Consider the following 27,748-nt stretch of genomic DNA (forward strand, 5'->3'; position numbering starts at 1 on the left):
ACCCAGGAGGTGTAGGTTGCAGTAAACCAAGATCGCACCACTCCACTTTAGCGTGGGTGACAGAGTGAGACTCCATCTCAAAAGAATCAAAAAAAAAATTGATGTGTATACAACATGGAATACTACTCTGCCATAAATGAGAATGAAATAATGTCTTTTGCAGCCTCTTGGATGCAGCTGGAGGCCATTATTCTAAGAGAAGTAACTCAGGAATGAAAAGCCAAATACTGTATGTTCTCACTTATAAGTGGGAGCGAAGCTATGCATACACAAAGGCATATGGAGTGATATAATGGACTTTGGAGACTCAGAAGCATGAGGGTAAGAGGGGGCTAACAGATAAAAAACTATATGTTGGGTTAAATTTACACTACTCAGGTGATCAGTGTGCTAAAATCTCAGATTTCATCACCATACAATTCATTCATGTAACCAAAAGCCACTTGTACCCCAGAAGCTATTGAAATAAAAAATATATATTTTTAGGCTGGGTGCGGTAGCTCATGCCTGTAATCCCAGTACTTTGGGAGGCTCAGGAGGGTGGATCATGAGGTCAGGAGTTCAAGACCAGCCTGCCCAAGATGGAGAAACCCTGTCTCTACTAAAAATACAAAAATTAGCTGAGCGTGGTTGCAGACACCTGTAATCCCACCTACTTGGGATGCTGAGGCAGGAGAATCGCTTGAACCAGGAGGTGGAGGTTGCAGTGAGCCAAGATCATGTCACTGCCTTCCAGCCTGGGTGACAGAGCAAGACTTCATCTCAAAATATATATATATATATATATATATATATACACACACACACACATATATATATACACATACATATATATGTAAAAAGTAATAGTATTAATTAAATTCTTTTGTTTTGTTCATCCAGGCTGAAGTGCAGTGATGCAATCTCAACTCACTGCAAGCTCCACCTCCTGGGTTCAAGTGATTCTTCTGCCTCAACCTCCCAAACAACTGGAATTATAGGCACATGCCACCATGCCTGGCTAATTTTTTTGTATTTGTAGTAGAGATGGGGTTTCACCGTGCTGGCCAAGCTGGTCTTGAACTTCTGACCTCAAGTGATCCACACACCTCGATCTCCCAAAGTCCTGGGATTACAGGCGTGAGCCACCAAGCCCAGCCTCATTTTTTTGTTTTTGTTTTTTTATAATTTCTATTTCTTTGTTGATATTCTTGATTTGTTCCTTATCATTTAGTTGTGTGTGTTCTCAAGTAGTGTATGGAACTTCTTTTAAGTGATTGCTTTGAATTCTTTGTCAGATAATGCATAAGTCTTCATCTCTGTAGGATCAGTGTCTAGAGATTTATATTGCTATTTTGATTGAGTTACGTTTCTCTGTTTCTTCATGTTCCCTTTGATTTTTTCTTTTTATTTAATATTATTTTTATTTTATGTAGATATGGAGGTATCACTATGTTGCTCAGGCTGCTTTTGAACTCAGCCTTAAGTAATCCTTCTGCCTCAGCCTTCCAAAGTGCTTGTATTACAGGCATCAGCCACTGTGCTCAGCCTTTTCTTTTTTTTTTTTTATTAATTTTTTTTGCATACAAAAACAATAAACATTTTCTAAAAATACATACAAACAAAAAGATGCGTATCAAACATATTAGGAAGGTTGCACATGGGAAGTCGGGGAATAGAAATGGGGGTGGGAGTTAAAATAAATGAGAGAGGGAGTTTATATGGATCAGTGATAATAACTCAATCCTCTATTTGACAAAGAAGAGGGAGAAGGAAGAGGAAGAAAAAGAAAGTGGGATAAAGGATCAGAAAGGGAGGAAAATAGAAAAAATTAGAGTATGACTCCAGGGAAGACCTGTTTTGTTGTCACTGAGTTGGTTGGTTTGTTTGTCTGTTGTATTCTTCATGTTTCGCCAAGTTGGCCAGACTGGTCTCGAACTCCTAGCCCGAAGTGATCAACCCGCCTCGCCCCCCAGAGTGCCGGGACCACAGGCGTGAGCCACCACGTCCAGCCCCCACATTGCTTCTGGCCTCCGTGGTAGACGTCCCAGACGGAGCGGCCGGGCAGAGGAGCTCCTCACTTCCCAGACGGGGCGGCCAGGCACAGACGCTCCTCACTTCTTCCCAGACGATAGGTGGCCAGGCAGAGGCGCTCCTCACTTCCCAGACGATGGGTGGCCGGGCAGAGGCGCTCCTCACTTCCAGACGATGGGTGGCCGGGCAGAGGCCCTCCTCACCTCCCAGACGATGGGTGGCCGGGCAGAGGCGCTCCTCACTTCCCAGATGGGGCAGCCGGGCAGAGGCGCTCCTCACTTTCTAGACGATGGGTGGCCGGGCAGAGGCACTCCTCACCTCCCAGACGATGGGTGGCCGGGCAGAGGCGCTCCTCACCTCCCAGACGATGGGTGGCTGGGCAGAGGCACTCCTCACCTCCCAGACGGGGCGGCCAGGCAGAGGCGCTCCTCACTTCTTCCCGGATGGGGCGGCCGGGCAGAGGCGCTCCTCACTTCTTTCCGGATGGGGCGGCGGGGCAGAGGCGCTCCTCACTTCTTCCCAGACGGGGTGGCCGGGCAGAGGCGCTCCTCACTTCCCAGACGGTGGGTGGCCGGGCAGAGGCGCTCCTCACTTCTTCCCGGACGGGGTGGCCAGGCAGAGGCACTCCTCACTTCTTCCCGGATGGGGTGGCGGGCAGAGGTGCTCCTCACTTCCTCCCGGACGGGGCGGCCGGGCAGAGGCGCTCCTCACCTCCCAGATGATGGGAGGCCGGGCAGAGGCGCTCCTCACTTCCCAGACGGGGCGGCTGGGCAGAGGCGCTCCTCACTTCTTCCCAGACGGGGTGGCCGGGCAGAGGCGCTCCTCACTTCCCAGACGGTGGGTGGCCGGGCAGAGGCGCTCCTCACTTCCCAGACGGTGGGTGGCTGGGCAGAGGCGCTCCTCACTTCCCAGACGGTGGGTGGCCGGACAGAGGTGCTCCTCACTTCCCAGACGGGGCGGCCGGGCAGAGTCGCTCCTCACTTCTTCCCGGATGGGGCGCCCGGGCAGAGGCGCTCCTCATTTCTTCCCGGACGGGGCGGCCGGGCAGAGGCGCTCCTCACTTCCCAGACGGGGCGGCCGGGCAGAGGCGCTCCTCACTTCTTCCCGGACGGGGCGGCCGGGCAGAGGCCCTCCTCACTTCTTCCCAGACGAGGCGGCCGGGCAGAGGCGCTCCTCACTTCTTCCCGGATGGGGCGCCCGGGCAGAGGCACTCCTCACTTCTTCCCGGATGGGGCGGCCGGGCAGAGGCGCTCCTCACTTCTTCCCAGACGGGGTGGCCGGGCAGAGGCACTGCTCACTTCCCAGACGATGGGTGGCCGGGCAGAGGAACTCCTCACTTCCCAGACAATGGGTGGCCGGGCAGAGGCGCTCCTCACTTCCCAGACGGTGGGTGGCCGGGCAGAGGTGCTCCTCACTTCCCAGACTATGGGTGGCCGGGCAGAGGCGCTCCTCACCTCCCAGATGGGGCGGCCGGGCAGAGGCGCTCCTCACTTCTTCCCGGACGGGGCGGCCGGGCAGAGGCGCTCCTCACTTCTTCCCAGACGGGGCGGCCGGGCAGAGGCGCTCCTCACTTCTTCCCGGACGGGGCAGCCGGGCAGAGGCGCTCCTCACTTCTTCCCGGATGGGGCGGCTGGGCAGAGGCGCTCCTCACTTCCTCCCGGACGGGGCGGCCGGGCAGAGGTGCTCCTCACTTCCCAGACAATGGGTGGCCGGGCAGAGGCGCTCCTCACTTCCCAGATGGGGCGGCCGGGCAGAGACGCTCCTCACTTCCCAGACGGGGTGGCCGGGCAGAGGCGCTCCTCACTTCCCAGATGATGGGTGGCCGGGTAGAGGCGCTCCTCACTTCCCAGACGATGGGTGGCCGGGCAGAGGCACTCCTCACTTCCCAGATGGTGGGTGGCCGGGCAGAGGCGCTCCTCACTTCCCAGACTGTGGGTGGCCGGGCAGAGGCGCTCCTCACTTCCCAGACGGTGGGTGGCCGGGCAGAGGCGCTCCTCACTTCCCAGACGGTGGGTGGCCGGGCAGAGGCACTCCTCACTTCCCAGACGGTGGGTGGCCGGGCAGAGGCGCTCCTCACTTCCCAGATGGTGGGTGGCCGGGCAGAGGCGCTCCTCACTTCCCAGACGGGGTGGCCGGGCAGAGGCGCTCCTCACTTCCCAGATGATGGGTGGCCGGGCAGAGGTGCTCCTCACTTCCCAGACGATGGGTGGCCGGGCAGAGGAGCTCCTCACTTCCCAGACGGGGCAGCCGGGCCGAGGCGCTCCTCACTTCCCAGACGGTGGGTGGCCGGGCAGAGGCGCTCCTCACTTCCCAGACGGTGGGTGGCCAGGCAGAGGCGCTCCTCACTTCCCAGACGGTGGTGGGTGGCCGTGCAGAGTTGCTCCTCACTTCCCAGATGATGGGTGGCCGGGCAGAGGCGCTCCTCACTTCCCAGATGATGGGTGGCCGGGCAGAGGTGCTCCTCACTTCCCAGATGATGGGTGGCCGGGCAGAGGCGCTCCTCACTTCCCAGACGGGGCGGCCGGGCAGAGGCGCTCCCCACCTCCTAGATGGGGCGGCGGCCGGGCAGGGGCTGCAATCCCAGCACCCTGGTAGGCCAAGGCAGGCGGCTGGGGGGCAGAGGCTGCCGCGAGGCCAGACCACGCCACCGCACTCCAGGCCGGGCAACACTGAGCACCGGGTGAGCGAGACTCCGTCTGTAGTCCCAGTACCTCGGGAGGCTGAGGCGGGCAGAGCACTCGGCGTCCAGGAGCTGGCGACCAGTGTAGCCAAGATGACGAACGCGTGCCTGCATGGAAAGGGGAAAAGGCAGGCAGCGGTCGCGCGCGCCGGCAGTCCCAGGCAGTTTGCGGCGCGGGCAGCAGCAAGCCGAGTAGTTTGTAGCCTGGGCGAGAGCGGGAAAGAAAGAAAGAAAGAAAGAAAGAAAGAAAGAAAGAAAGAAAGAAAGAAAGAAAGAAAGAAAGAAAGAAAGAAAGAAAGAAAGAAAGAAAGAAAGAAAGAAAGAAAGAAAGAAGAAAGAAAGGAGGGAGGGAGGGAGGGAGGGAGGGAGGGAGGGAAGGAAGGAAGGAAGGAAGGAAGGAAGGAAGGAAGGAAGGAAGGAAGGAAGGAAGGGCTGCTCAGCCTTTTCTTGTCGTTGTTATATATGAAAAAGAAGCTACCTCTTCTAGTCTTTATGGGATGTCTTTGTAAATGGGAAGATCTTTACTAGCTCAGCCTGGTTAGAGATTCTGAGGGCTTCTCACATTTTTAGAAGAGATACATCTTCTCTGGGTTTGTGCGTTTAATTTCCTCATTAGTGAATCTTGCCAGTTTCTTTTTCAGGAGCTTATAGTGTCTTGCTCCCTCTGGTGTTTCACTAGAGTACTGTAGCTGCTGCTGCTTTTTTTCTTTATGGAGAGGCTTTATTGATTTGGACATATAGGTGACATAATGGTTTCAGGGTTGATGGTCAGAGCTAGGTTAAAATGAGATTTCAAAGTAAATCTTGAAGAGCCAGTTGTGGGTCTTTCATAAGGAAAAAGTAAATACTCCAGTGTCAAAGTAATGGGATTTCTATTCCCCCTGAGAACTGGAACATGGCAAGGATGCCCACTCTCACCACTTCTATTCAATATAGTACTGGAAGTTCTAGCCAGGGCAATCAGACCAGAGAAAGAAATAAAAGGCATCCAAATCAGTAAAGAGAAAGTCAAACGATCACTGTTTGCTGATGACATGATTGTATACCTAGAAAACCCTAAAGACACCTCCAAAAAGCTGCTAGAACTGATAAATGAATTCAGCAAAGTTTCAGGATACAAAATTAATGTGCACAAATCATTAGCTATGCTATACACCATCAGCAACCAAGCTGAGAATCAAATCAAGAACACAACCACTTTTACAATAGCTGAAAAAAAAAAAACAGTTGGGAATATACCTAACCAAAGAGGTGATAGACCTCTACAAGGAAAACTACAAAACACTGCTGAAAGAAATCATAGATGACACAAACAAATGAAAACACATCCCAGCTGGGCATGGTGGCTCATGCCTGTAATCCCAACACTTTGGGAGGCTGAGGTGGGCGGATCATCTGAGGTCAGGAGTTCAAGACCAGCCTGGCCAACATGGTGAAACCCCATCTGTACTAAAAATACAAAAATTAGCCAGACGTGGTGGTAGGTGCCTGTAATCCCAGCTGCTCGGGAGGCTGAGGTAGGAGAATTGCTTGAACCTGAGTGGTGGAGGTTGCAGCAAGCCAAGATAGTGTCATTGGACTCCAGGCTGGGCAACAGAGTGAGACTCCATCTAAACACACACACACACACACACACACACGCACACACCATGTTCATGGATGGGTAAAATCAATATTGTAAAAATGAACATACTGCTAAAAGCAATCTACAAATTCAATGCAATTCCCATCAAAATGCCACCATCATTCACAGAACTAGAAAAAACAATCCTAAGGTTCATATGGAACCAAAAAAGAGCCCACATAGCCAATGCAAGACTAAGCAAAAAGATCAAATCTGGAGGCATCACATTATCTGACTTCAAACTATACCATAAGGCCATCATCACCAAAACAACATGGTACTGGTATAAAAATAGGCACATAGATCAATGGAACAGAATAGAGAACTCAGAAATAAAGCCAAAATAGAAAGTAGAACTACCATTTGATCCAGCAATCCCACTACTATATATGTATCCAGAGGAAAAGAAGTCATTATATGAAAAAGACACTTGCACACACATGTTTATAGCAGCACAATTCGCAATTGCAATAATATGGAACCAGCTCAAATGCATATATATATATATAGATAGATATATATAATAGAATACTACTCAGCCATGCAAAGGAACGAGGCCAGGTGTGGTTGTTCATGCCTATAATTCCAGCACTTTGGGAGGCCAAGGCATGTGGATCACCTGAGATCAGGAGTTCAAGATGGGCCTAGTCAATATGGTGAAACATTTTCTCTACCAAAAAATACAAAAATCATCTGGGTGTGGTGGTGCACGCCTGTAGTCCCAGCTACTCAGGAGGCTGAGGTGGGATAATTGTTTGAACACAGGAGGCAGAAGTTGCAGTGAACTGAGATCATGCCACCACACTGGAGCCTCGAGACCATCTCACACACACAAAAAGGAATAAAATAATGGCATTTGCAGCAACCTGGATGGAATTAGAAACCGTTATTCTAAGTGAAGTAATTCAGTAATGGAAAACCAAACATCATATGTTCTCACTCATAAGTGAGAGTTAAGCTATAAGGATGCAAAGGCATAAGAATGATACAATGGACTTTGGGGACTTGGAGGAAAGGATGGGAGGGGGTGAGAGATAAAAGACTACACATTGGGTACAGTGAACACTGCTTGGGTGATGAGTGCATGAAAAATCTCAGAAAGGGTGGAACCAAGATGGACGAATAGGAACAGCTCCAGTCTACAGCACCCAGCATGAACGATGCAGAAGACGAATGATTTCTGCATTTCCAACTGAGGTACCAGGTGCATCTCACTGGGGATTGTTGGACAGCGGGTGCAGGACAGTGGGTGTAGTGCACTGAGCCTAAGCCAAAGCAGGGTGAGCCATCGCCTCACCCAGGAAGAACAAGGGGTCATGGAATTCCCTTTCCTAGGGGTGACAGACAGCACCTGGAAAATCGGGTCACTCCCACCCTAATACTGCACTTTCCAACGGTCTTAGCAAACAGCACACCAGGAGATTATATCCCACACCTGGCTCGGAGTGTCCTACACCCATGGAGCCTCACTCATTGCTAGCACAGCAGTCTGAGATCGAACTGCAAGGTGGCAGTGAGGCTGAGGGAGGAGTGCCCACCATTGCTGAGGCTTGAGTAGGTAAACAAAGCAGCTGGGAAGTGTGAACTGGGTGGAGCCCACCACAGCTCAAAGAGGCCTGCCTGCCTCTGTAGACTCCACCTCTGGGGGCAGAGCATAGCCAAACAAAAGGCAGCAGAATCCTCTGCAGACTTAAATGTCCCTGTCTGACAGCTTTGAAGAGAGTAGTCATTTTCCCAGCACCCAGCTTTAGATCTGAGGATGGACAGACTGCCTCCTCAAGTGGGCCCATGACCCCCGAGTAGCCTAACTGGGAGACACCCCCAAGTAGGGGCAGACTGACACCTCATATGGCTAAGTACTCCTCTGAGACAAAACTTCCAGAGGAACGATCAGGCAGCAACATTTGCTGTTCACCAATATCCGCTGTTCTGCAGCCTCCACTGCTGATACCCAGGCAAACGGTCTGGAGTGGACCTCCAGCAAACTGCAACAGACGTGCAGCTGAGGGTCCTGACTGTTAGAAGGAAAACTAAGAAACAGAAAGGACATCCACACCAAAACCCCATCTGTATGTCACCATCATCAAAGACCAAAGGTAGATAAAACCACAAAGATGGGGAAAAAACAGAGCAGAAAAACTGAAAATACTAAAAATCGAGCACCTCTCCTCCTCCAAAGGAACGCAGCTCCTCACCAGCAATGCAACAAAGCTGGATGGAGAATGACTTTGACAAGTTGAGAGAAGAAGGCTTCAGATGATCAAACTACTCTGAGCTAAAGGAGGAAGTTCGAACCCATGGCAAAGAAGTTAAAAACCTTGAAAAAAGATTAGATGAATGGCTAACTAGAATAATCAATGCAGGGAAGTCCTTAAAGGACCTGATTTAGCTGAAAACCATGGCACAAGAACTACGTGACAAATGCAGAAGCATCAGTAGCCGATTCGATCAACTGAAAGAAAGGATATCAGTGATGGAAGACAAAATGAATGAAATGAAGTGAGAAGAGAAGTTTAGACAAAATAAAAAGAAATGAATAAAGCCTCCAAGAAATATGGGACGATGTGAAAAGACCGAACCTACGTCTGATTGGTGTACCTGAAAGTGACAGGGAGAATGGAACCAAGTTGAAAAACACTCTGCAGGATATTATCCAGGAGAACTTCCCCAATCTAGCAAGGCAGGCCAACATTCAAATTCAGGAAATACAGAGAATATGACAAAGATACTCCTCGAGAAGAGCAACCCCAAGACACATAATTGTCAGATTCACCAAAGTTGAAATGAAGGAAAAAATGTTAAGGGCAGCCAGAGAGAAAGGTCCAGTTACTCACAAAGGGAAGCCCATCAGACTAACAGCTGATCTCTCAGTGGAAACTCTACAAGCCAGAAGAGAGTGGGGGCCAACATTCAACATTCTTAAAGAAAAGAATTTTCAACCCAGAATTTCATATCCAGCCAAACTAAGCTTCATAAGTGAAGGAGAAATAAAATCCTTTACAGACAAGCAAACGCTGAGAGATTTTGTCACCACCAGGCCTGCCCCAAAAGAGCTCCTGAAGGAAGCACTAAACATGGAAAGGAACAACAGGTACCAGCCACTGCAAAAACATACCAAATTGTAAAGACCATCGAGGCTAGGAAGAAACTGCATCAACTAACGAGCAAAATAACCAGCTAACATCATCAGGACAGGATCAAATTCACACGCAATATTAACTTTAAATGTAAATGGGCTAAATGCTCTAATTAAAAGGCACAGACTGGCAAATTGGATAAAGAGGCAAGACCCATCAGCACACTGTATTCAGGAAACCCATCTCACGTACAGAGACACACATAGGCTCAAAATAAAGGGATGGAGGAAGATCTACCAAGCAAATGGAAAACAAAAAAAAAAGGCAGGGGTTGCAATCTCAGTCTCTGATAAAACAGACTTTAACCAAAAAAGATCAAAAGAGACAAAGACAGCCATTACATAATGGTAAAGGGATCAATTCAACAAGAAGAGCTAACTCTCCTAAATTTATATGCACCCAATACAAGAGCACCCAGATTCATAAAGCAAGTCCTTAGAGATCTACAAAGAGACTTAGACTCCCACATAATAATAATGGGAGATTTTAACACCCCACTGTCAATATTAGACAGATCAACGAGACAGAAAGATAACAAAGATATCCAGGAATTTGACTCACCTCTGCACCAAGTGGACCTAATAGACATCTACAGAACTATCCACCCCAAAACAACAGAATATACATTCTTCTCAGCACCACACCACACTTATTCCAAAATTGACCACATAGTTGGAAGTAAAGAACTCCTCAGCAAATGTAAAAGAGCAGAAATCACAACAAACTGTCTCTCAGACCACAGTGCAATCAAACTAGAACTCAGGATTAAGAAACTCACTCAAAACCGCTCAACTACATGGAAACTGAACAACCTACTCCTGAATGACTACTGGATACATAACGAAATAAAGGCAGAAATAAAGATGTTCTTTGAAACCAATGAGAACAAAGACACAACATAAAAGAATGTCCAGGACACATTCAAAACAGTGTGTAGAGGGAAATTTATAGCACTAAATGCCCACACGAGAAAGCAGGAAGGATCTAAAATTGACACCCTAACATCACAATTAAAAGAACTAGAGAAGCAAGAGGAAACACATTCAAAAGCTAGCAGAAGGCAAGAAGTAATTAAGATCAGAGCAGAACTGAAGGAAATAGAGACACAAAAAACCCTTCCAAAAATCAGTGAATCCAGGAGCTGGTTTTTTGAAACGATCAACAAAATTGATAGACTGCTAGCAAGAATAATAAAGAAGAAAAGAGAGAAGAATCAAATAGATGCAATAAAAAATGATAAAGGGGATATTACCACATGATCCCACAGAAATACAGACTACCATCAGAGAATACTATAAACACCTCTATGCAAATAAACCAGAAAATCTAGAAGAAATGGATAAATTCCTGGACACATACACCCTCCCAAGAGCAAACCAGGAAGAAGTTGAATCTCTGAATAGACCAATAACAGGCTCTGAAATTGAGGCAATAATTAATAGCTTACCAACCAAAAAAAGCCCAGGACCAGATGGATTCACAGCTGAATTCTACCAGAGATACAAGAAGGAGCTGGTACCATTCCTTCTGAAACTACTCCAATCAATAGAAAAATAGGGAATCCTCCCTAACTCATTTTCTGAGGCCAGCATCATCCTGATACCAAAGCCTGGAAGAGACACAACAAAAAAAGAGAATTTTAGACCAATATCCCTGATGAACATCGATGCAAAAATCCTCAGTAAAATACTGGCAAACTGAATCCAGCAGCACATCAAAAAGTTTATCCACCATGATCAAGTGGGCTTCATCCCTGGGATGTAAGGCTGGTTCAACATATGCAAATCAGTAAATGTAATCCAGCATATAAACAGAACCAAAGACAAAAATCACATGATTATCTCAATAGATGCAGAAAAGTCCTTTGACAAAATTCAACAGCCCTTCATGCTAAAATCTCTCAATAAATTAGGTATTGATGGGATGTATCTCAAACTAATAAGAGCTATTTATGACAAAATCACAGCCAATATCATACTGAATGGGCAAAAACTGGAAGCATTCCCTTTGAAGACTGGCACAAGACAGGGATGCCCTCTCTCACCACTCCTATTCAACATAGTGTTGGAAGTTCTGGCCAGGGCAATCAGGAGAAAGAAATAAAGGGTATTCAATTAGGAAAAGAGGAAGTCAAGATGTCCCTGTTTGCAGATGACATGATTGTATGTCTAGAAAACCCCATCAACTCAGCCCAAAATCTCCTTAAGCTGATAAGCAACTTCAGCAAAGTCTCAGGATACAAAATCAGTGTACAAAAATCACTAGCATTTTTATACACCAATAACAGAAAAACAGAAAGCCAAATCATGAGTGAACTCCCATTCACAATTGCTTCAAAGAGAATAAAATACCTAGGAATCGGAAGGACCTCTTCAAGGAGAACTACAAACCACTGCTCAATGAAATAAAGGAGGATACAAACAAATGGAAGAACATTCCATGCTCATGGGTAGGAAGAATCAATATCATGAAAATGGCCATACTGCCCAAGGTAATTTATAGATTCAATGCCATCCCCATCAAGCTACCAATGACTTTCTTCACAGAATTGGAAAAAACTACTTTAAAGTTCATATGGAACCAAAAAAGAGCCCGCATCGCCAAGTCAATCCTAAGCCAAAAGAACAAAGCTGGAGGCATCACGCTACCTGACTTCAAACTATACTACAAGGCTACAGTAATCAAAACAGCATGATACTGGCACCAAAACAGAGATATAGGCCAATGGAGCAGAACGGAGCCCTCAGAAATAATGCCACATATCTACAACTATCTGATCTTTGACAAACCTGACAAAAACAAGCAATGGGGAAACGATTCCCTATTTAATAAATGGTGCTGGCAAAACTGGCTAGCCATATGTAGAAAGCTGAAACTGGATCCCTTCCTTACACCTTATACTAAAATTAATTCAAGATGGATTAAAGATTTAAATGTTAGGCCTAAAACCATAAAAACCCTAGAAGAAAACCTAGGCAATACCATTCAGGACATAGGCATGGGCAAGGACTTCATGTCTAAAACACCAAAAGCAATGGCAACAAAAGCCAAAATTGACAAATGGGATCTAATTAAACTAAGGAGCTTCTGCACAGCAAAAGAAACTCCCACCAGAGTGAACAGGCAACCTACAGAATGGGAGAAAATTTTTGCAAGCTACTCATCTGATAAAGGACTAATATCCAGAATCTACAATGAACTCCAACAAATTTACAAGAAAAAAACAAACAACCCCATCGAAAAGTGGGCAAAGGATATGAACAAACACTTTTCAAAAGAAGACATTTATGCAGCCAAAAGACACATGAAAAAATGGTCATCATCACTGGCCATCAAAGAAATGCAAATCAAAACCACAATGAGATACCATCTCACACCAGTTAGAATGACAATCATTAAAAAGTCAGGAAACAATAGGTGCTGGAGAGGATGTGGAGAAATAGGAACACTTTTACACTGTAGGTGGGACTGTAAACTCGTTCAATCATTATGGAAGTCAGTGTGGAGATTCCTCAGGGATATAGAACTAGAAATACCATTTGACCCAGCCATCCCATTACTGGGTATATACTCAAAGGATTATAAATCATGCCGCTATAAAGACACATGAAGACATATGTTTATTGCAGCACTATTCACAATAGCAAAGACTTGGAACCAACCCAAATGTCCAACAACGATAGATGGGATTAAGAAAATGTGGCACATATACACCATGGAATACTATGCAGCCATAAAAAATGATGAGTTCATGTCCTTTGTAGGGACATGGATGAAGCTGGAAACCATCATTCTCAGCAAACTATGGCAAGGACAAAAAACCAAACACTGCATGTTCTGACTCATAGGTGGGAATTGAACAATGGGAACACATGGACACAGGAAGGGCAACATCACACACTGGGGCCTGTTGTGGGGTCTAGGCAGGGGGGAGGGATAGCATTAGGAGATATACCTAATGTTAAATGATGAGTTAATGTGTGCAGCACACCAACATGGCACATGAATATATATGTAACAAACCTGCACGTTGTGCACATGTACCCTAAAAGTATAATAAAAATAAATAAATAAAATAATTAAAAAAATTTATACTCAAATAATTCAGGATTTAAAAAAAGAATAATCTCAGAAATAACCACTAATAATCTTATTCATATAACCAAACACCAGCTGTTCTCCAAAAACCTATTGAAATAAAAAATAAATAAATAAATAAAATATAAAAAGCTCTACTTTAAAAAAGTTAAATAAATTATGTGGTTAATTATAACACTGAAAAAAAAAGATCAAAAGGATTTGGCTATTTTTCCAATCCACCATAATAAATATGATTCAATTGCCTATTAAAAATATAATAAAATGCCACCAAGAACATATTCAGGTGCCTACTTCTTCACCCTATTATGCACTGGGTGTTATCACATTTTTAAAAGCTTCAAGGCCTGGCACAGTGGCTCACGCCTGTAATCCCAGCACTTTGGGAGGCCGGGACGGGTGGATCACCTGAGGTCAGGAATTCGAGACCAGCCTGGCCAACATGGTGAAATCCCGTCTCTACTAAAAAATACAAAACTTAGCCGGGCGTAGTGACAGGCGCCTGTGATCCTAGCTACTCTGAGGCATAAGAATTGCTTAAATGGGGACGGTGGAATTTGCAGTGAGATCACACCACTGTGCCTGAGGGACAAAGTGAGATGCCGTCTCAAAAAATCAATAAAATAAAATTAAATTAAAAACTTCATTAATCAGAGAGATTAAAAGTAATGTTTTATTTGCTCAGAGAACTTAAAAGACATCCCTGAAGTTGTGTAGCTTGAAAGAAGCAGAGCTTGACCTTAAAAGGCAGGCTCTTGCTTACACACTGTTGGTGGGAATGTAAATTAGTTCAGCCACTGTGGAAAGCAGTTTGGAGATTTCTCAAAGAACTTAAAACGGAACTACCATTTGACCCAGCAATCCCATTACTGTGCATATATCCAAAAGAAAACACATCATTCTACCAAAAAGACACGTGCACTCGCATGTTCATTGCAGCACTATTCACAATAGCAAAGACATGGAATCAACCTAGGTGTCCATCAATGGTGGATTGGATATAGAAAATGTGGTACATATACACCATGGAACACTACACAGCCATAAAAATGAATAAAATCATTTGCAGCAACGTGGATACTTCTGGATGCCATTATCCTAAGTGAATTGATGCAGGAACAGAAAACCAAAGTGTGTGTTCTCACATATAAGTGGGAGCTAAACATTGAGTACTCATGGGAACAACAGACACTGGGGACTACTAGAGGGGGGAGGAAGAAATGTGGGGAAGGGTTGAAAAACTAACTCTTGGGTACTATGCTCACTACCTGGGTGATGGGATTAAACATACCCCAAACCTCAGCATAATGTAATATACTCATGTAACAAAGCTGCACATGTACCCCTTGAATCTAAAATAAATGGTGAAGAATGATGGTGGTATTTCTATGGGAATTGCATTGAATTTGTAGATTGCTCTTGGCAGTACGGTCATTTTTGATTCTACCTACCCATGAGCATGGGATGTTTTTCCATTTGTTTATGTCATCTATGATTCCTTTTAAAAAATAAAAAGTGAATTAGTGGGCTTTCAGAAGGTTTCTTACTTTCATTTCCTGAGGTTGCTGTAACAAACTGGGTCAATAGAAATTTATTTTCTCACAATTCTGGAGGCCAGAAGTCTGAAATCTAGGTGTTGGCAGGGCTACACTCTTTCTGGAGTTTATAAGAGAGAATCTCTTCCTTGCCTCTCCAGCTTTTGGTGACTGTTGACATTCCTAAGCTTGTAGCTGCATCTTTCCCTGTTCTGTCATTACATCACCTTCTCTTTTGTATATGTGTCTCCCACTGAGCATTCTTTTGTTTTCAGTGGCTCCCAGGCATTCAAAATATGCTGGTTTCTTGTCACCACTCTAAGTCACGCAAGACAGAAACCAGTCTTTTTAGGTAGCTCCCTGAGAAGCCAGACCATTGAATATACATTTTGCTTTTCTCTTCTCCCACTGCTGAAGCCATGAGCTCGTTGCTTTTTCCCAGTTTTGCCAAGCTGTATCAGCTTCTGTCTGTGTTGTTACAAGTTCTTTGGTGCTGCCACAGCTGCTGGGTCCTCTTTTTTCTTAGTGGCTCCTAACCATCCAAATTATTCCTGTTTCCTATAAGTTGTTTGAGTCTGGTGAGACAAAAACAGCAGCTTCCCAAAAAGTCAGAATGTTAGATGTATGTTCTACTATTTTCTTACCCTCTCAAAGGAGAAAATGTATGTTGGACTTTTGCTCACAATGGGAGATGTGTTAACCTGAGAGAGGGCCTGATATGGATAAAATTAAAAGCATTTTTATACCTATTTCAATGCAGCTGTTCTTAGCTTTGAGCTTCCCTGGGATACTTTGACTTCCTAACTGGGTTCTTATGTTTTTTTATTATGAATTCAATCTCTTTACTTATTATAGGTCTGTTTAGATTTCAAATCATTTCCTGAGTCCATTTTAGTATTTTGTCTTTCTAGGAATTTGGACAGTTTATCTAAATTATATAATTGGTTGGAATACAAATATTCATACTATAGCATTTCCATATAATAATTTTTATTTCTGTAAGTTCAGCAGTAATATCCCCTTTTATTCCTGATTTTAGTAATTTATGTCTCCTCTTTTTTAATCTCTGTCAGTCTAGCCAAGGTTTGTCAGTTTTATTGATTTTGTCAAACAAACTACTTTTTATTGATTTATTCTGTTTTATTATATGTATTTATTTATGTTCTAATATTTATTATTTTCTTCATTCTCCTTGAGTTTAGTTTCTTTTGTTGTGATTTTGTTTGTTTGTTTCTTAAGGTGAGTGGTTAGGTTATTGACTTGAAATTTTTATTCTTTTTAATGTCGGTTTTTATAGGTAGAAAACTTTTCTTTAAGCACTGTTTTGCTGCATTGCCTAAATTTTGGTATAATGTGGTTTGGTTTTGATTAATCTCAAAGTATTTTCTAATCTCCTTTGTGGTTTCTGATTTGAGCCACTGATTATTTAGAATCATCTGACTGATTTCCACATATTTTTCATATTTTTGGATTTTACAAGCTTCCTTTCATTATTAATTTTATATTTAATTTCATTTTATAGAGAACATAATTTATATTATTTCAATCTTTTTAAATTTATTGGGCTTATGTATGCCCTAACATATTACCATATGTATTTGAGGAGTATAAGCATTCTGCAGATGTCAGATGTAATGTTCTGTAGATTCCTGTTGTGGTTAGTTGGTTTGTAGAAATGTTGAAATCATCTGTTTTATTATTAATCTTCTGCTTAGTTGGTCTTTCCATTATTGAAAGAGAGTATTAAAGACCTCAAATATTATTGTTGAATTGTTGGTTTCTCCTTTCAGTTCTGTCTGGTTTTGCTTTATGTATTTTGGGGCTGTGTTACTAGGTGCATGTATATTTATAATTGCATTGTCTTCTTGACTGGTTGATCCATTTATTATTATAAAGTGCCACTTTTTTCTCTAGTAACTTTTTTTCTTAAAGTGTATTTTATTTGATACTAGTATAGCCATTCCAGCTCTTTTTTTGCTACTGTTTGCATGGCATATCTTTTTCCATTCTTTTACTTCCATCCTATTTGTGCCTTTTAACCTATATATGTCTCTGTAGACAGCATTTATTTGGATCATGTCTTTTAATCCATTCTTCCAATTCGTGTCTTTTAACTGGAGAGTTTAATTCATTTACATTCAATGTAATTACTGATTTTGAAGGACTTCCGCTATTTTGCTTTCTATTTCCTATATGTATTATGATTATTTGTGTTACTCTTTTCCTCCAATACTGCCTTATTTTGTGTTGAATAATGATTTTCTAGTGTACCATTTTAATCTCTTGTTATCTCTTTTATTATATTTTTGAGTTATTTTCATAGAGATTATTCTGCAGGTTATGTTAACATCTTTTTTTTCCCAACTTGATTTAGGTAGACTTAACATTTTTAAGTTATATACATTTAAGGCATACTACTTCATGATTATATATATATTTTTGATATAATATATTCATATGTATATGTACACACACATTGTAAAATATTCACCAAAAAAAGCTAATTAGCATATCCATCACCTCACATAGTTATCATTTTTATGTGTGATGAGCACACTTGAAATCTACCCTCTGAGCAAATTTCAAGTATATGATACAATATTGTTAACTATAGTGATATTGTTGTACATTAGATCACCAGAACTTATTAATCTTTCATTATTACTAAAACTTTATATGCTTGACAGACATCCTCCCACATCTTCCTCTCTCCAGCCCCCAGTAACCACTCTTCTACTCTGATTCTGTGAGTTTGACATTTTTAGACTCTACGTATAAGTGAGATCATGGGGTATATATTTTTCTACATCTGGCTTATTTAACTAAGAATAATGCCCTCCAGATTCATCCAAATTGTCACAAATAGAATGATTTTTTCTTTTACAGGACTAAACAATATTCCATTATATATCTCACATCTCACATCTCTCACATTATCTATATATATCATATTATTATTAGAAAGATAAATAGATAGATCTCACATTATCATTATCCTGTTATCCAACAGTGGACATTAAGGTTTTCTCTTCATCTCAGCTATTGTGAATAATGCTCAAATCAAAATTGGATTGCAGATTTCTTTCCAAGATACTGATTTTATTTCTTTAGCCTATATACTCAAAAGTGAGATTGCTGGATCGTAAGGTAATTCTATTTTTAATTTTGAAATGAAACTCCATACTATTTTCCATAAAGCATACCAATTTCCATTTCTCCCAACAGTATACAAGGGTTCTCTTTTCTTCACTTCCTGCCCAAAACTTGTTATAGTTCATCGTACTGATAATAGCCTTTCTAACAGGTGTGAGGTGTTCTCTCATTGTGCTTTTGATTTGCATTTTCCTGATCAATAATTTTGAGCACCTTTTCTTATACTTCTTGGGCATTTGTATTTTTTAAATTTTGTTTTATATATATTTATATATGTAACAATATGTATATAAAACAAAATATATATATATTTCAATAGTTTTCTTGGTACAACTGTTTTTAGGTTACATGGATGAATTGTATAGTGGTGAAGTCTGAAATTTTAGTGCACTCATCACTAGAGTATGGACATTGTACCAGATAATAGTTTCCCATCACTAACCTCACAACCTACCCCATTCTGAGACTCCAGTGTCCACTATACTACTCTGTATGCCTTTGAATACCCATAGCTTAGCTCCCACTTATAAGTGAGAAGATACGATATTTGGTTTTCCATTCCTGAGTTACTTCTCTTAGAATAATAGCCTCCAGCTGCATCCAAGTTGCTGCAAAAGACATCATTTTATTATTCTTTTTATGGCTGAGTAGTATTCCATGATGTACAGATACCACATTTTCTCTATTTGTTGATGGGCACTTATGTTGGTTCTATATCTTTTCAATTGTGAATTGTGCTGTGATAAACATACATGTGCAGGTATATTTTTGATATAATGACTTCTTTTCCTTTGGATAGATACCCAGTAGTGGGATTGCTGGATTGAATGGCAGATCTACTACTTTTAGATCTTTAAGAAATCACCAAACTATTTTTCAAAGAGATTGTACTATTTACATTATCACCACCAGCGTATAAGCATTCTCTTTTCACTGCATCCAAGCCAACATCTATTTACTTTTTGACTTTAATAATGGCCATTCTAGCTAGGGTAAGGTGATACCTTATTGTTATTTTAATTCGAATTTCCCTGACAATTAGTGATGTTGAGTATTTTTTCATATGTTTGTTGGCCTTTGTATATCTCCTTTTGAGAAATGTCTACTCATATCACTTGCCCACTTTTTGATGGCATTGTTTAATTTTCTTTTTACTGATTTGTGTGAGTTCCTTGTAGTTCTGAATATTAGTCCTTTGTCAGATGATTAGTTTAAAAATATTTTCTCTCATTCTGTGGGTTGTCTGCTTATTCTAATGATTCTTTCATTTGCTATGCAGAAGCTTTTTAGTTTAATTAGGTCCTATTTATTTTTGTTGTAGTTGCATTTGTTTTAGGGGTCTTAGTTATAACTTCTTTGCCCAGGCCAATATCCAGAAGTATTTTTCCTATATTTTCTTCTAGAATTGTTATGGTTTCAAGTCTTAGATTTATGTCTTTTATCCATCTTGAGTTGATTTTTGTAGATGGTGAGAGAAAGAGATCCAGTTTCTTTCTTCTACATGTGTCTATCTAGTTTTCCCAGCACCAATTATTGAATATGGTGTACTTTCCCCAATTTATGTTTTCATGTGGTTTGTTGAAGATCAGTTGGTTGTAAGTATTTGGCTTCATTTCTGGGTTATCTATTCTTTTTCTTTGGCCTATGTATCTACTTTTATACCATTACCATGCTGTTTTGATTACTATAGCCTTGTAGAGTAATTTGAAGTCAGATAACGTGATGCTTCCAGATTTGTTCTTTTTGCTTAGGATTGCCTTGACTATTCAGGTTTGTTTTTGATTCTACATGAATTTTAGGATTGTTTTTTCTTTCTTTTTTTTTTTTTTTTTGAGATGGAGTCTCACTCTGTCATAAAGGCTGGAGTGCAGTGGCACCATCTCGGCTCACTGCAAGCTCCGCCTCCCAGGTTCACGCCATTCTCCTGCCTCAGACTCCCGAGTAGCTGGGACTACAAGCACCCGCCCCCATGCACGGTTCATTTTTTTTTTTTGTATTTTTAGTAGAGACGGGGTTTCACTGTGGTCTCGATCCACCTGCCTCAGCCTCCGTACCTGGCCTAGGATTGTTTTTTTCTAATTCTGTGAAAAATGATGTTGGTATTTTGATAGGAACTGCACTGAATCTGTAGATTGCTTTGTGCAGTATGGAAATTTTCTCTCTTTTTTTTTTTTTTTTTTTTTTTTTTTGTATTTTTAGTAGAGACAGGGTTTCACCGTGTTAGCCAGGATGGTCTCGATCTCCTGACCTCGTGATCCGCCCGCCTCGGCCTCCCAAAGTGCTGGGATTACAGGCTTGAGCCACCGCGCCCGGCCTTGATTTTCTCTCTTTTTTTCCTTATTTTTTAGATTCATCTTTTTAACAACATCCTAAAACTCAGAGCACTGGGCCAGTGGGGCTTTGGGCTCAGCAGCTATGAAGGAGGGACCTCCAATACCCCCTAAGTCAGGTCATTGCAAGAAGGCACTCACGAGGGGGATATCAAGCCCCTCTTGTATTTCTTCATACAACCAGCTGTTTGGCAGGCTCTATGTCATCGATAAAGACCTTGCTCTTTAAGGAGCTAGAGTAGGACAGCATCCAGGACAACTTTGTCATTGCCTAGGAGTTACTGAACAAGCTCATTGACTTAGGCTTCTAGCAGACCACCAACAGCAAGATCCTGCAGGAGTACACCACACAGCAGAGCAACAAGCTGCAAAGGGGCAAGTCACAGGTGCCACTCACCATCAACAATGCTGTGTCCTGGTGCTCTGAGGGCATCAAGTACAAGAAGAACGAGGTCTTCATCAATGTCATAGAGTCTGCCAACCTGCTGGTCAAAGCCAAAGGCAGCATTTTGCTGAGTGAGATCTTTGGCACCATCAAGCTCAAGGTGTTTCTGTCAGGAATGCCAGAGCTGTGGCTGGGCCTCAATGACTGCATGGTCTTCAAGCTCACTGGCTGCTGCAAGAACAAATTGGTAGAGCTGGAGGATGTAAAATTCCAGCATGTTGCTCTGGTGCTTTGGCAACGACCACACCATCTCGCCCATTGATGACTTTGAGCTGATGTACTACTGCCTCAGCACCCAGGTCTAGCCACTGACCTGGATTGATTCTGTCCTTGGGAAGTTCTCCCACAGCCATGTGGAGGTCATTGTCAAGACCAAGGGGCAGGCCAGGTGCAGAGGCTCACGCCTGTAATCCCAGCACTTCGAGAGGCCGAGGCAGGTGGATCACTTGAAGTCAGGAGTTCAAGACCAGCCTAGCCAACATGGTGAAACCCTATATCTAATAAAAATACAAAAATTATCTGGGTGTGGACACGCACCTGTAATCCCAGCTACTTGGGAGGCTGAGGCTTGAACCCGGGAGGCAGAGGTTGCAGTGAGCCAAGATTGCGCCATTGCACTCCAGCCTGGGCGACAGAGTGAGACTCCATCTCAAAAAAAAAAAAATAAAAAGACCAAGAGGCAGTTTAAGAAGCAGTCAGTGGCCAATAGTGTGGAGATGTCTGTACCCATACCCAGCGATGCCAACTCCCCACATCTGAAGACCAGCGTGTGCAGCGCCAAGTATGTGCTGGAGAAAAACATTGTTATTTGGAGTATTAAGTCCTTCCGAGGGGGCAAGGAGTACCTGATGTGAGCCTACTTTGGCCTCCCTAGAGTGGAGAAAAAGGAGGGGAGGGCCAGCCCCTTATTAGGGTCAAGTTTGACATCCCCTACTCCACAGTCTCTGGGATCCACGTCTGATATATGAAGATCATCGAGAAAAGAGGTTATCAGGTCTTGCCCTGGCTTTGCTACATCACGCAGAGTGGTCATTAGGAACTTCCTTCCAACAGAAAGGGAGAAGAGATGGGGGCTGGAATACGGGGACTCTGTATAGTCCCTGCTGCAGATTTTAGAGAAGGAGGAAATGTGGGTGTGTATGTGTGTGTGAGGATGGGCTCTGGACTTACCAGTTTATTGTTCCCAACACTCGCCCCCTCCTCACCTCTTCCTTAATCCATAGGCTAGGAGGGAGTCTCCCTGCCGTCCTCACCCTTGGGGCTTTCCCTTGTCCCCCTGATTTTATTCGAAGAAATACAAGAGGGGCTTGAAGTACCCTTTCATGAGTGCCTTCTAGCAATGACCTGCCTTAGGGGGTGTTGTGGGTCCCTCCTTCATAGCTGCTGAGCCCAGAGGCCCTGCTGGCCCACTGGTCTGAGTTTTAGGATGTCATTTACATCTTGATTTCATTTTTAACCCAAAAATCATTCAGGAGCAAATTGTTTAATTTTCATATTTTTGTATAGTTTTGAGGATTCCTTTTGGCATTGATTTCTAGTTTTTTTCTACTGTGGTCTGAGAAGATACTTGATATGATTTTGATTTTTTTAAATGTATTGTGGCTTGTGTTATGGCCTATCATATGGTCTATACTGAAGAATATTCCATGTGCTGATGAGAAGAATGTATATTCTGCAGTTTGTGGGGAGAATGTTCTTTAAATATCTCTTAGGTCCATTTGCTCTAGAGTGCAATTAAAGTCCAGTGTTTTTTTGTTTACTTTCTGCTTCAATGAGCTGTCTAGTGCTGTCAGTGGATTGTTGAAGTTCCCCACTATTATTATGTTGCTTTCTCTTCTCTAAGTCTAGTAATTGATTTATAAATCTGAGGACTCCAGAGCTAGGTACATATATCTTCTTGTTGGGTTGACCCTTTTATCATTATATAATGACCTTCTTTGCCTTTTTTTTTGTGATACCCAAGGTGGACTTTTTTTATTATTATACTTTAAGTTTTAGGGTACATGTGCACAATGTGCAGGTTTGTTACATATGTATCCATGTGCCATGCTGGTGTGCTACACCCATTAACTCGTCATTTAGCATTAGGTATATCTCCTAATGCTGTCCCTCCCCCCTCCCCCACCCACAACAGTCCCCAGAGTGTGATGTTCCCCTTCCTTTGTCCATGTGTTCTCATTGTTCAATTCCCACCTATGAGTGAGGACAGGTGGTGTTTGGTTTTTTGTCCTTGTGATAGCTTACTGAGAATGATGGTTTCCAGTTTCATCCATGTCCCTACAAAGGACATGAACTCATCATTTTTTATGGCTGCATAGTATTCCATGGTGTATATGTGCCACATTTTCTTAATCCAGTCTATCATTGTTGGACATTTGGGTTGGTTCCAAGTCTTTGCTATTGTGAATAGTGCCGTAATAAACATACATGTGCATGTGTCTTTAAAGCAGCGTGATTTATAGTCCTTTGGGTATATACCCAGTAATGGGATGGCTGGGTAAAATGGTATTTCTAGTTCTAGATCCCTGAGGAATCACCACACTGACTTCCACAATGGCTGAACTAGTTTACAGTCCCACCAACAGTGTAAAAGTGTTCCTAATTCTCCACATCCTCTCCAGCACCTGTTGTTTCCTGATTTTTTAATGATGGCCATTCTAACTGGTGTGAGATGGTATCTCATTGTGGTTTTGATTTGCATTTCTCTGATGACCAGTGATACAAAAATTAATTCAATATGGATTAAAGACTTACATGTTAGACCTATAACCATAAACACCCTAGAAGAAAACCTAGGCAATACCATTCAGGACATAGGCATGGGCGAGGACTTCATGTCTAAAACACCAAAAGCAATGGCAACAAAAGCCAAAATTGACAAATGGGATCTAATTAAACTAAAGAGTTTCTGCATAGCAAAAGAAACTACCATCAGAGTGAACAGGCAACCTACAAAATGGGAGAAAATTTTCGCAACTTACTCATCTGACAAAGGGCTAATATCCAGAATCTACAATGAACTCCAACAAATTTACAAGAAAAAAACAAACAACCCCATCAAAAAGTGGGTGAAGGACATGAACAGACACTTCTCAAAAGAAGACATTTATGCAGCCAAAAAACACATGAAAGAATGCTCATCATCACTAGCCATCAGAGAAATGCCTTTTATTTTTTAACCATTGTTGCTTTAAAGTCTATTCTATGATATAAGAATAGTTACTCCTGCTTGCTTTTAGTTTCTATTTGCATGTAATATCTTATTCTACCCATTTATCTTGAGTCTATAAGAATCTTTACATGTTAGGTGAGTCACTTGAAACAGTAGATATTTGGTCTGTGATTTTTTTTTTTTTGAGGTAGAGTCTCACTCTGTCACACAAGCTGGAGTGCAGTGGCGTAGTCTCGGTTCACCACAACCTCTCCCTCCCAGGTTCAAGCGATTCTCCTGCTTCAGCCTCCTGAGTAGCTGGGATTACAGATATGCACCACCACGCCTGGCTAGTTTTTATATTTTTAGTAGAGACAGGGTTTCACCGTGTTGATCAGGCTGGTCTCAAACTCCTGACCTGAAGTGATCTGCCCACCTTTGCCTCATATAGTGCTGGGATTACAGGGATAAGCCACCACACCCAGCTGGTTTGTGTTTTTTAATACATTTTGCCAATCTGTTTCTTTTAAGTGGAACATTTAGATCATTTTATTCAATGTTAATATTGAAACGTGAGGTACTCTTCCAATCATTATGAGGATTGTTACTTAGATGCTTTGTTTTCTTCATTGTGTTATTATTTTATAGGACCTGTGAGTTTTATGCTCTCAAAGGTTCTATCCTGGTGCATATCTATCTTTTGTTTCAAATTTTAGAACTCGTTTAGTATTTCTTGTAGGGTTGGTCTGGTAGTGAAAAACTCCCTCGGCATTTGCTTGTCTGAAGTCTTTATTTCTCCTTCATTTATGAAACTTAGTTTTGCTGCATAAAAATATCTTTGGCTGACAGTTATTCTGTTTAAAGAGGCTAAAAATAGGACCCCAGTTCCTTCTGGCTTGTAAGGTTTCTGCTGAGTATGTTTGTTATCCAGAGAAGTGTCTATTTAGGTCCTGTATTCATTTTTAAATTGAGTTATTTATCTTCATTGTTATTGAGTTGCAAGTGTTCTCAATATATTCTGGATGTTAATCCTTTATCAGATATATATTTTGCAAATATTTTTCTCCTTTTCTATAGGTTGCCTTTTCACTCTGTTGATTGTTCCCTTTACGGTACAGAAGTTGTTTTTGTTTGTTTGTTTTTGTTTGTTTGTCATAATCCCATTTGTCTACTTTTGATTTTGTTGCCTGTGCCTCTGGGATCATACCCAAAAAATCGTTGCCCAGACCAAGTCAAGATGTTTTTCCTATGTTTTCTTATATTAATTCAGCAGTTTTGTATCTTATGTTTAAGTCTTTAATCCAATTTGAGTTGGTTTTTATATAGTATAATAGTCCAACTTTATTATTCTGCATGTGGATATTCAGTTTTCCCATAACTGTTTATTGAAGAGACTGTTTTTCCCCATTGTGCATTCTTAGCATTTTTGTAGAAAATCAATTGACTGTAATGGTGTGGATTTATTTCTCTGTTTTCAATTCTGTTATTTTGGCCTATGTTTGTTTTTATGCTTGTACCATACTGTTTTGTTTACCATACCTTTGTTATATATATATATGTTTGTTTTTTTGAGACAGAGTTTTACTCTTGTTGCCCAGGCTAAAGTGAAATGGCACAATCTTGGCTCACTGCAACTTCTGCCTCCTGGGTTCAAGCAATTCTTCTGCCTCAGCCTCCCATGTAGCTGGGATTACTGGTATATGCCACCACACCCAGCTAATTTTTTTGTATTTTTAGTAGAGACAGGGTTTCACCATGTTGGCCAGGCTAGTCTTGAACTTCTGACCTCAGGTGATCCACCCACCTTAGCCTCCCAAAGTGCTTGGGATCACAGGCATGAGCCATCACACCCAGCATGTAATATATTTTTAAATCAAGATGTGTGATACCTCCATCATATTTCCTCTTGCCCAAAATTTTTTGGCTATTCAGGGTCTTTTATGGTTCCATATGAGTTATGGAGTGTATTCCATTTCTGTAAAGAATGTCAGTGGATTTTGATAGAGATTACGTTTACTGTATAGCTCACTTTGGATAGTATGGACATTTTAACATTTAACAATATTAATTCTTTCAATCCAAAAATATGGGATGTCTTTTCATTTGTGTCTTATTTAATTTCCTTCATCAATGTTTTATAATTTACAGTGAATAAGTCTCTCACCTACAGAGATTATTTAACTTCTTCCTTTCTGATTGGGATGCCTCTTATTTCTTTCTGTTGCCTAATTGTTCTGGCTAGGACTTCCAGTACCATGTTGAGTAGAAGTGATGATAATCTTCATCCTTTCCTTGTTATCCTTTTCTTGTTTCCCATAGCATATATATTGCTGTTATTGCTTCCTAGTTTTTTTCATTATGGTCAGAAAATATACCTGGAATGAAGTTGATCTTATTAAATTTGTTAAGGCTTATTTTGTGACCTAACATGTGATCTATTTGGAGAATGTTCCCTGTGTACTTGAGAAAAATGTGTATTCTTCTGCTGTTGGGTAGAAAGTTCCATATATGTCTATCAGTTTCATTTGTTTTGTAATGTTTTTCAAGCCAGATGTTTCCTCATTTATTTTCTGTCTGGATGCTGTATCTGATATTGTGAATGGGGTATTGAAGTCCTCTAGTATTGTTGTATTGTCAATGTCTGTCTTCAGATCTGTTGATATTTGCTTTATATATTTAGGTTCTCAGATGTTGGGTGTGTATATATTTATAATTGTTTTATCTTCCTGCTTAATTGACCCTTTTATCATTACATAGTTGACCTTCTTTGTCTCTAGATTTTTAAACATAAAATGTATTTTGTCTAAGTATGACCACTCCTGCTTTCTTTTGGTGACCATTTGCATGAAATATTTGTTCCACCCCTTCACTTCTCAGCTTATGTGTGCCCTTAAATCTAAAGTGACTCTCATTGACAGCATATTACTAGATCCTGTTTTTTTTAAATCTATTCATTAGCAAGCAATGGATTTCTATAATAAAGAAAAAAATCTATTCGGCCATACTCTGCCTTTGATTGGTGAGTTTAATCCATTTACATTTAAGGTAATTACTGATAAGTGAGTACTTACTATTGCTATTTTTAAATTATTTTCTGTCTATGTTGCAGATGTTTTGTTTCTCTTTTCTATCTTGCTCTCTTCCATATTTTTTTTTTGAGACAGAGTCTCGCTCTGTTGCTCAGGCTGGAGTGCAGTGGCACAATCTCGGCTCACTGCAGCCACTGCCTCCTGGGCTTAAGTGATTCTCATGCTTCAGCCTCCCAAGTAGCTGGGATTATAGGCTCATGCCATCATGCCCAGCTAATTTTGTATTAGTAGAGACAGGCTTTCACTATGTTGACCAGTCTGGTCTTGAACTTCTGACCTCAGGTGATCCACCTGCCTTGGCATCCCAAAATGCTGGGATTACAGGCATAAGCCACCACACCCAGCCTCTTCCTTTGTTATTTGATGAGTTATTTTGGTAGTGATTTGCTTTGATGCTTTCTCTTTATCTTTTGTGTGTCTATTAAAGGTTTCCTGCCAGTTATCTTGAGGATTGCATAAAATATATTCTAGTTTTACCCTTTGATTTACAGTA

General features: G+C 42.0%; 1 protein-coding gene and 1 pseudogene across 2 annotated transcripts in view; both read left to right on the forward strand.

Moving 5' to 3' along the window:
- The window catches only part of ZC3H12B (zinc finger CCCH-type containing 12B), a 490,484-nt gene that overhangs the window by 428,600 nt on the left and 34,136 nt on the right, over positions 1–27,748 (forward strand). Inside the window, exon 8 of one of the 2 annotated variants that reach the window (XM_063635297.1) lies at positions 164–321. The exons of the other annotated variant lie outside the window; for it this stretch is intronic. The gene's annotated coding sequence lies outside the window, so the exon portion shown is untranslated. The remainder of the gene's footprint in view (positions 1–163; positions 322–27,748) is intronic. 2 annotated transcript variants of the gene reach the window in all.
- Positions 20,771–22,243, forward strand: LOC129475330 (AP-1 complex subunit mu-2-like; annotated as a pseudogene).

This window comes from Symphalangus syndactylus, chromosome X (genome assembly GCF_028878055.3).
Source record: "Symphalangus syndactylus isolate Jambi chromosome X, NHGRI_mSymSyn1-v2.1_pri, whole genome shotgun sequence".
In the NCBI taxonomy this organism is placed as follows: domain Eukaryota; kingdom Metazoa; phylum Chordata; class Mammalia; order Primates; family Hylobatidae; genus Symphalangus; species Symphalangus syndactylus.